Source organism: Anser brachyrhynchus (assembly GCF_964034855.1).
Source record: "Anser brachyrhynchus genome assembly, chromosome: 2".
In the NCBI taxonomy this organism is placed as follows: domain Eukaryota; kingdom Metazoa; phylum Chordata; class Aves; order Anseriformes; family Anatidae; genus Anser; species Anser brachyrhynchus.
In genome coordinates this window covers 21,046,254-21,057,198 of record NC_137695.1, presented here as the reverse complement: position 1 = coordinate 21,057,198, position 10,945 = coordinate 21,046,254, and the positions used below count along the sequence as shown (strand labels likewise).

The 10,945-nt window shown below is 37.2% G+C and overlaps 1 long non-coding RNA gene across 1 annotated transcript; it reads left to right on the top strand.

The window, feature by feature from the left end:
• Positions 1–2,278: 2,278 nt before the first annotated feature.
• Positions 2,279–7,929, top strand: LOC308190200. Its single transcript, XR_013947002.1, has 3 exons — positions 2,279–2,559; positions 4,704–4,812; positions 5,359–7,929. It is a non-coding gene; the product is annotated as an uncharacterized lncRNA (long non-coding RNA).
• The last annotated feature ends 3,016 nt before the right edge of the window (positions 7,930–10,945 follow it).

Sequence of the window (10,945 nt, the reverse complement as noted above, 5' to 3'; positions counted from 1 at the left end):
ACAGGTTGGATTGATGGGTGGTTCACCATGGCTAAGGGCCAAATCCTGCTCTTTGGTCACAACAACCCCATGCAACACTACAGGCTTGGGGCAGAGTGACTCGAAAGCTGTGCAGAGGAAAAGGTCTTGGGGGTGTTAATTGATGCTCGCCTGAACAGGAGCCAGCAGTATGTCCAGATGGTCAAGAAGGCCAGTGGCATCCTGGCTTGTGTCAGGAATAGTGCAGCCAGCAGGACAAGGGAGGTGATCGTCCCCCTGTACTCAGCACTGGTGAGGCTGCGCCTCAAGTACTGTGTTCAGCTTTGGGCCCCTCACTACAAGAAGGACACTGAGGCCCTGAAACATGTCCAGAGAAGGGCTATGAAGCTGGTGAAGGGCCTGGAACACAAGTCCTGTGAGGAGTGGCTGAGAGAACTGGGGTTGTTTAGTCTGGAGAAGAGGAGGCTCAGGGGAGACCTTTCTGCTCTCTACAGCTACCTTAAAGGAAGGTGTGGGGAGCTGGGGGTCGGCCTTCTCTCTCAGGTAACTAGTGATAGGACTAGAGGGAATGGCCTCAAGTTGCACCAGGGGACGTTCAGGTTGTAAATTAAGAGAAATTTCTTCTCAGAAAGAGCAGTCAGGCATTGGAACAGGTTGCCCAGGGAGGTGGTGGAGTCACCGTCCCTGGGGGAGTTTAAGGAAAGGTTGTATGTGGTTCGTAGAGCACTGGTAATATTGGTGGTAGGGGGACAGTTGGAGCAAATGGTCTTGGGGGTCTTTTCCAACCTTAAAGATTCTATAAGTCTAAGATTTTAGGATAAGAAGCACACTGGGTACAGAGTCGAGTCTTCTAAGCTCATGATAATATAAGCTTTTTCTCTCATGGAAAACACTGTTTGTTGTTTTTTCCAAGTGGTCTTGGGTCCTGATGGAGCTGACTATGTGTGAGGGGCTGTATGTGCAAGATGCTGAAGCAGTGACCACAGTGCTTTGCTCTGACTCCTTTGAGCCTTGCATCTGCTGAAGACCACAAACCAGTGAAAGACCACTTCCCCTTGGTTCTCATCATTTATACAACTACTGTCCTCAGCTATCATAATAGATACAGCTGAACAAAGATTTCGCTGAGTAGTAATAAATGACATAGGATTAATATTTTTTTTCAAAAATTTTAAACTTGAAGTTGTAAGTGTCTTTGTTGCTAGAATAAATAACAAGTAGCCTGTGTGAGGATGCTGCCATCTGGAAATGAAAATCCAGACAAGATGACATATACTTGTTTATAGTACATACCTACTCATAGGTGAAGACTGGATGTGCTGAGCGCACTAATGTGTAGGGTCAATTCAATGTATTATACACAATACACAAAATTCTGGAGCTCTTATTTGTGTCTGCAAAGATTAAAGATCTATCTAACCTGAGAGCAGACAAGCCTATATCTGACACCTGGATTTTTTTTTTTAATGTAATTTGTATTGTGTTAGCAGTATTCCTAATAAAATATGTTTTTATAGTATCCTGAAAATATTTTATTCACCTTCAGTCCTGAGCATCCAGACATTTTAATTTATTATTATTGTTGTTGTTGTTGTTGTTGTTGTTGTTTTTCTGCTATATATCACCTAATGGGGAAGGGCATTGGAACCCAATTACATGTTACTGTATAAGGAACAATGTTTACAACATGTTTTCTATTGAAAAAGTTCTCCCAGATGGTATATGTTGTGTCCTTATTAAAACCAAAATGTCTTAAAGTACTCAGAAAAATTATTTTTGTTATTGACAGGTATTTTCTTCTTGTTCTGTTTCTAAACTTAGACTACACGTATAAGAACTCACACAGATAAACAGAAATTTGCATGTTCTTTATACATTTTAAAATGCAATTACTTTCTTGACAGCTTTTTTAATACATGATCAATTCAGAGCTAAGATTTGGAGAAATTACTTTGTTTTCATAACCACAGTAATCAATCAAAAAGTAGAATGACATCTTTAATATTGATATTTCAGAGCAATGGTCAAAAAAAACTGATAGCTGAAACTATCTTCAACAAATATCTTTACCATATTATTCTCTCTGAAACTCAAACACTTCCTACCTATGCAGATCACTTCCTTGTGTTCACGAAGATAGTAATGTCTGATGTCAAGGAATAGCTACTAAGAACAATACCAGCACAGGATTGCCTCTTTAAGACCTCTGTTCCTGCTACTTTAATAATTTCAGCCATGGGTAGGTCTTTATGCAGATTATGATTGAAATTGTATAACTTTTCAGATTTTGTCCCCCCTCCCCCCCAAGCTAATGAAGGACAGCTGCTATAAATACAGCAAATCAGGCTGTGGAAAGGTGATAGATGAAGATGCTGCAGGTGGCCTTGGAAAGGTGGTGGAATGCCTTGTGTCTTGGCATCGTCTCCTAGTAGAAGACAGCAGCAAGCTAACACAGGTTGTAGCCTGCGAGAAGTGCTGAACTTCAGTCTGGTTTTCCCTGCAAAATGAAAAATAGTGACTTCAAGATTAAAGGACCGGTAATATAGGAATAACCCATGATGAATTTTATGTTACTCAGAGGTGAGTATATGTGGGGCTGCTGTGCAGGCAGTAATAGAGCATGCCTTCAACATTGAAGTCTGCTTTTGGCACATATCCTGAGTTTTTTTTATTTTTTATTTTATTATTATTTTCTTTTTTTAAGTGAAATGAGACTTTTTTTTTTTTTGGTGTGTATGTGCTTTGTTTTTAAGAAGAAAAAAAAGAAGTAAAGAAGTTCAGTTTGTTTTTGTCCTGTATTACATCTCAGAAGTATTTCTTCAACTCCTTTTCCAAAAAGAAGCCCATTCTGTGCTATCATACTGCCTTGGTCCCCAGGGCCAGACCAAATTCTGCCATCGGTTGTATGAATGAAATGTTGAAGAAATGCTGACCCTGGTGACAAATCACCTGAATTGGGAAGAGCAAATTTTTTTTTTCTGTGTCCATAGTGACATTTGTTTTCTCTTGAATAGCTTTTATGGCAGTTTAATTTTTATTTTTTTTGCTGATGTGTAGCAACCCACTTTTACTGTGGTTGGTTTAATTTTCAAAGCTTTAAAAAAAATCAATTTGTTTCTTTGTACTCAGTATATTGGAGTTGAAAACCGTAATGTACTATTACTTCAGGGTCACTGCTTAACTTCAGCTTACCCACTTGTCCATGAATATTCCCTGGAGTTTATTACTGCAATCCATTTCCTGTTTTTTTTTTTTTTTTTTTAATGCATTAATTTATATATTGTTCTGAAGTAAGTACTGTCAGAATCTTTAAGAACAATGACTGATTTTTAAGGTGAAAAAAACTTACTGCATGCAGGAACACAAAATCCATTAGACCTTCACATGAATACCCATGTTCTGTTCTTTGTACTGCAAAGTTTCTGAGGGGAGAGTTTAGGCTGTTACAGACAGCAATATGAAACAACGAGAGAAAAAGAGGTGGTACACTGCATAGCACAAATTGGACACATTAGCCAATACTAACTACTCTGCCCTTTGAGACAACTCTGTGTTAAATACCCACTGTTGTACTTCACAGCTTCTTCCTCCAAGAGAAGGGAACCTGGAAGGTGCCAAAATCCTGATAGTTGTTAAGCTTTTGGCAAACACTGTCTGACAAATTACTGGAAATATTTTTTTTTTCTGGTACAGGGAGGCCTTTGACACGAAGTATTGCAAAGGAATGGAAGAATAGTATTAAAAGCAGCCCAAGATTCCTAGCATAACTGCCAATTAAATGGTTGGCTGTAGAAATTCCTTACAGGCAGCCCTCAACAGAGCTGAGGACTGCATGCTACACTGCTTATCTCTATTGCAATAGGGTAGTAGTATCTAGACTTTTCTGTTTGTTTTTTTTTAGACAAGTGTCCATATTGTAGTTACCACTAGACAGCTAAATAATAAGATATTTCTGTCTGAAAATGTATGTCTATATTCACCTAATTGATCTCTTATGCCATAATAAAAGCATCTAACACTCCTCTCATCAACAAAAAGCCATTTGTATAGAGACTTCTAGTATCTCAATACTACTAGAAAAAAACCATTTATATACCAATGCAATATATATGAAATACATATAATGGATGAGATGCTGGAGTTTCTTTCACTGTTATCTGTTTTGGAAGCTCTGTAATAGTATTTCTGAAGATCATAGTATCTCTGTCTTACAGGTTATAGCAATATAATGATGCTACATCAGTCACACTTCTGATTCTCACTCTACTTATCAAAGCAACCTTCAGATAACTTCCAGCTGAGCCATAGGAGTGGATAATCCATTATCCTCTTTGCTAGTTCTTTTGTCTTCTGAACAAAGGATTTAATTCAAATTATTAATCTGATTCCAAGATGTAACAGTTAGGACTAGCATCTTGAAAGTGTTCTTTTTCCCCTGCTTGAATGGAATAAATGAGCCTTTTCTACTTGTTCTAGGGGGGAGAGGGCAAGGTGTAGAGAGTGAGATGAATAAAGACCTGATTTAGGTCAGAAAACTGCTATAGGGAGTGATAATGTTATGAGGAGAGGGGGGGGAAAAAAAAAAAAACAGGGAAGCTGACTACTACTTGAGGAAGATGGGGGAGATGTTTTAATAATCCTGCTCTTTGTGTAAACATAATTGGGATGGGGGAAATTAAGACACTTTCATCTCAGTGCATGACCTGCACCTTGACGGACAACAGGTCACCCAGGTTCTGAAGCGTGGGAATAGCACCATCTATTGCACGGCTGCCCTTACCATCGCAGAGTCGAACCTCACAACTTCCCCTGCATGGCCTTCACAAAAGCTCTGTAAGGCAACGACAGGGTGTTTTCTTTTTTTTTTTTTTTTTTTTGAGTGGGATGGGGGTGGAGGGTGGATAATGGTTTGATAGTGCCTTGCAACATATACATGCTGAAGCAAAAACTGAGCCCAGTTCTCCTGAATGCCAAGTTTGTGCTGTAACTGCTGGGTCTCTGTTACTCTCCTACTTAAAAGTCACGCCTGCTCGAGAACCTTGATAAATCAGTTTAATGAGACCACTTGCAGTTCTTTCTCCACTAATGTTAGGGAACATATTTACCCTCACCTTCCCATGTATGAACCGTGATGCCTTTCAGTTACAATTGTATTATATTTTGAAGCCTTTAGAAAAACTGAATGCTTATATTAAGAAAAACAGTGTTACAGGTAGAAGGTAAGACAAAGGATATATATATATATATATACTGAAGTAGAAAGTAAGACAAACAACATATATGTTAATACATTTTTGTTCAAGATTTAAAGTTTGTAAGATAGTTGTCATTTTGGAAAGAAAAATAAAATTTCATTATTTTTTTCTAATTTTATTGCAGATTCAGCACCTTGCAAGTGCAGTTTAGCAGTTGGGAAAAGAAGCATGTTAGAGTAGTCTCATCTTTGAAAGTCAATATCTGTCCACAAACCATAGCGATCAGAGTATATGAAAGGGATGTACAAATTTCATATCCGTGACTACATATGTTATTTGTATAGAAGCTTTTAATTTTTTTACTTTCTTTCAAGTGCCCCCTGAAGCAGGAGTTGGATTTAAAGAGTTACTACAGACAGATAATGAACTCCATAATAGAGGATCTATCACTGGAGAAGCAAACCAGACAGAAATAATTCTTCTGTAGGCATTTGGTAAAATTATACTATAGTTACTGAATTGGAGAAAACCTACTAAAGAAAACATGGCTGGGTGGGGAAGAATTAAGAGAAAAAGTTATAAGCATGTAAGAGATGTATCTGCACATAACCAGGGCAAGAACTTGATTTAGACTCTTGCAAAGAACTGGTAGTATTTCACAATGGCTACCTAATAACAATTTAAAAAAAAAAAAAAAGGTGGTAATGTAATGACCCTTTGGAAGATCACGCATTCGTGTGCCAAACAAAACTTTCACCAAGTTCAAATCAGAATTAACTCACAACTTATGACCAGGGAAGCATGGTAGTACATTTTCTAGAAGGCAGAAGAGTATGTATGCACAACCCCTGTTTTTTTTCTTGATCAATCTTGTGAAAATTTCCAAGTCATTCTAATGGTAGATGATGATTATATTTTTTCATCTGATTGCTGTCCAACAGAAGTAAAAGTAGTGTAACATGTTAGACTTAGCTCACTTATTTTCATGACAACATAAATGATGTATTTTTAAAGGCTGGATATCATCAATGAAATATCCATTTTCTAATTGTTCTCTGTGTAGCCATCCCCCACCTGCTGAAAGACTGCAGGTATGTATGCAACTCATGCAGGAGGGTGTTCTGGAGAAAGATGTAAGTGCAATAATAAGCTTCCATAATATTCTAGAGCCTCAAATGGTTTGAAATGACCATAAATTTCTTGACTGTCCAAGTAAGTATTTTAGTTTACACTGGCTGAAGACCTTGATTTTAAACATGCTGACCCAGTTGTCTAACTTGAATAAATTACCATAGCAAATTGAAACCACAGTGCTATGTGACTGGCACTGCCCAAGAACTTCTCCCTGTGATCCTGGAGGTTTAGCTCTTATTCAAACTAATCTAACTGACCTTACAAGGAATGTAGATAAATGGAGAATGTAAGACTTTCCCTATTTGTTTCAATGACTGAAAGAAACACTATTAGCTTTATGAACTTCTATGAATAATAGAGTTGAAAAAAATACTGAATGTGGAAAAACATGCTGTTTTTCTTCCCTAAGAGAAGGGAAGAAAAAATAATAATAATAAAAAAAAAATCATCACAAACAACAAAAAGATGTATCCAAAACTTGAACAATATTTTTTTTTTTTAGAAATGTGGTATCATTCTTTGAAAAACATTTCAGAGCTATTCTACTGTCAAACTTCTAAAAACAATTCACTTCAAAGACTTATAATCTCTTTATCATTCAAGTATGTTTGACATGGACATATTTGTGCAGTCTACAGTTTACAACTTTTTTGCTTCAAAGCACCGTTCTTCATAAGAAAAAAAAAGAAATAGATAAGGGAAGACACAAAGAAAATATAAAGGAGGAAAGAAATGAATGATGGTTTATAAAGGAGAGAATTTTTTTTCAGACCAGAGTTTGACTTGTGACACTGATTTACCTGCCTCTTTGAGGTATATTCCATTCCATGTGGAAATTTACACCTGCCAGAATAACAAATAAGATTAAGGTAAAATCCTCAAACTGTATGCAAAGTTGGTAGATTTATAGACTTCTTATTTTACTGCAAAAATGAATGTTCCTTCTTCAGAAAGGAATTGTTTCTTTTGCATTATTTTCTTGCCTGATATTATTAAATAGATGCTAGTTGCCAACACAATAACATGGGTTGAGGAGAAACTCTAAGTAAGTTAAAACTTCATGGGTTATGTTTCAGTCAATACTTTCATGTGTGCTTTGTCCCTAAAAAGTCATTAAGTGATTCCAAATTTAATAAAATTCAACTTCCTTTTCTTTTGTTTGCTGGTAGTTTAAGGCGCAATTTTCTGTTCTCATCTTAAAAATCTATCTGTATATGGAGAGTTTGTGTTCTGTAGACATTGTTCATTGTGAACTAGAAATAAAAGGACCTAATTTTCCTTTATATTAGTAGAACAACTTTGATGCTCTTAGCTGGACAACTTAGATCTGACTTCATTGTGAAGCATAACACTGTGACTGTCATAATCTCAGAAAAAAATATATATATTTACAGAGTATATATTGTTTGTATGTTTTTGCTACATACTTGTTTTGGACATCTAATCTGAGTTGGTAACAGCCATATTGGCAATCTCTTTGGAGTCTTATTTCTTCAGCATTATGTGAATAATATATGCAACAAAATGAAATTTTAACAAAGGATTAAAAACCAACCAAAACAAACCAAACAAAAAACAAAGAGAAATTTCATACTCAGTTCCTGAAAAATGAGAACTCATATGAGACTGAGACTTCACTTACAGGCATTGTACAAATGCTATTGTGAAATTGCCTTTTTTTTTTTTTTGTCTGATCACATGAAATAAGGCTGTTCAAAATTCATGTTGGGAGAAATAAGTTGACAGAGAAGTCCACCAAACACTTATTTTCCTGAATCAAGCTCAGGATCACGCTTAGACAACAGCAACTTTTGTGCATGAGTGGGTACGTTGATCTGGATATCTGACAGCATAACAAGAATAAAGAAGCATACCATAATATGGGGTTTCCTGAAGATGTCAGTTGTTCATCTTTGTCAGGAATAAGTGTGGTTTACGTTCCCTCAGAGCTTTATTTTCAAATCTGATTCTTGGAGGTAATATCCAGACACAATTTAACATGGAACTCAGTTCATGTTCTGAGATTTCCAAACTTGTCTCAGGCTTTCAGGCACCTGAAGGTTTTGTCAGCAACATCAATTTGTTTGGATTGTCCCAAGGAGAACTTCTGATTTATCAGAAGGGCCTTCAGCTCATTTTAAACACCACAAGATCATCAGGAAAAATTAAAAAAAAAAAAAAAAAAAAGTTTATTCTACAATAAAAAAGTAAAAGATTAGGTTCTTGTTTACAGAAGATTGGAAAATATAATTATGCAGTTCTGCATTATGTACCTGTAGTCTTCTTCCATACCTGCCCCAGAGACTTGGCTGACATGTGGCAGACCTGGCAGGTTAGCATCTTCTCTTTTTATGATGTCTCTCTTTTGGAGAAGCTTCTGAGTGTATATCTAATCTGATGCAGCTGCTTAAGCCAGAATTTTTCGTTCTTGTTTCAGATCTCTTTTTCTACTCCTGTTATCTTGTAAGACTGCACTAAGATAGCTTTTTATCAGTTATGGAAATGGTAACTTAGTTTTCTCTTCCACTGTTCTCTATGTTGCATAAGTAAATGCAGCAATGTTTGACATTTCTTGACTCATCTCTGGGATTTAGTGTTCCTCAATTAACATTAATTGAAGAGCCTTTCTGTAAGTGTTAATGTTTTCAAGACAGTTACATGAGAAATATTAGCTGTAAATGCGTATTATTAAACTCCTTAATATCTAGGTCCATTCTAAGGTCTTCATAGGGACCATATGTGACCTGGCACATCTATCAGATATATTACTCTTAATAAAAGTTTTTTATCCAGAACCACCTTGTCCTCCATCTTTTGACAATACTAGATGCTTGCAGTACCAAAAAACAAAGCAATACAAATAAGTTCATCCTGAGGTAAACATGTTAAGCATGTTGAATTGTTGCACTTGAGTTTAAAAGAGGATGTAATCATCTCTTTCCACTGTCTAGACATTGCAAAGAGTTGTCAAGGCTACAGCTACAGCTTACCAAAAATCTGCTTTTGCTCCATGAGGAGAACTAAATCTTTGAGATCAAAGTGTCATGATAAACATTAGCTGGCATGGATTTCTGACACAAAAAATCAAGTGCTACCCTTCACTGAACTGTTGCTCACCATTTCTGCTATTAGGCACACCGCCAGACCCAATGATGTATGTGGAAGCTGCAAAGAATCACATCTGGATGTCTATATAGGGGCTAAGCTATTCTAGGGAAGGTCAGACCAACATGAAGGGGCAAATCACAGGGAAACCTCACTGCAGAGAGGAGTGACAGCTGTTGGAAAGCAGGAGTTACTACTTGGGGCATGCCCATTGCCTGGCAGATGGGTATACTTACTTACAGTGAAATAATTCTTATGTTACTGAGAGATAGGAACCACTAGAGAAACATTTTTCAATCTGCAAATCCAAGTAGTGACTGCTTCAAAACAAGATAAAAGGAGACATTCATCTGCTTTAGCCTCCAACTGCTCCTGGAGAGTTTTATTCCTTCTTGAAGACTTCCCTGGCACAGTAAGTATTGCCACAACAAGTGGAAGGAAGAAAACTTGCTAGGCTAAACTCTTCTTTGAAGCTATATCCCCTCCTTAAGCCTACTATCAGCATGTGTCACAGTGGCATTTTGCAAATCTGCTGTGCATTCCTACACACCAAATATTTATTATGCATTTTAAGATGTTCTATCACAACACAGGGAATATGATAAAGTGAAATCTATGAAAACACAGCTTCTGAGTGACTGTGTATTTCTTATTTCTTTGTAGCCAGATCAGTTCTCTGTTGAAGGTGATTTAGCCCAGTTCAATGGAACTAGTTTTAAAAAAATGTCTCTGGCAAACTCCATTCTCTGCCAGGCCAGGCTGCAGCCTCTGTGACTGATTTATTAGCCATGTCCCTGCTTGCCTGCCTTGGTGTGGTCCTGCAACACCCATGCCAGGGATGAAATCTGCTTCTGAAGCGGATTTCAGGTTATTCACATGCCACTCCTATGTGAGGCTCAGACTGTTCAAATACGTGAAAGTCAGGAAGAACTGTTAGAACAGAAGAGGTCAAATGAACAGAATAACTGGAAATCAGACACGACCCAAGAACAGAAGGACTGCCTCCTGTCTGAAAATTCATCCTCTTCTCTTTGGAAATAAGCAAGTCTCTTCCAAAATATTAACTTTGGCTTTTAAATTTTCCTGTTTATTAAAACTGCATAGAGGAAGAGATACAGACCTAAGTGTGAACTTGTCTTTAGCTAGACTGTAACAGCTAGTGAGGTTCAGTGATTAGTTTGTTGGTGGATAAAGACCCTTCAAAACTGCTCCTTGAAAGCAGACACATACTTGTCAAGAACTTTGCAAAAGAGATACTATTAGTGGGTAGACAAGAGTGATACAGGGGAAAACCAGAACCCTAATACATCAAAGTGTTAATACAGCAAAATGCTTCACTGCTTTTCAAAAAGAGCACATACTGTCTAATGGGACTTGTGTGTTTGTCTAAGCTATGCAAATAGCACATAGATGTATATTAGGCCAGAACAAAAGCAGGAATTACATGTTTAATGAAAAGGTGGGTAGAAAGGAAAGGGGAAAGGCGAACAAAAAAAAAGCTTGTATGTGGAGGCAGGAGGATGAGAATAGGG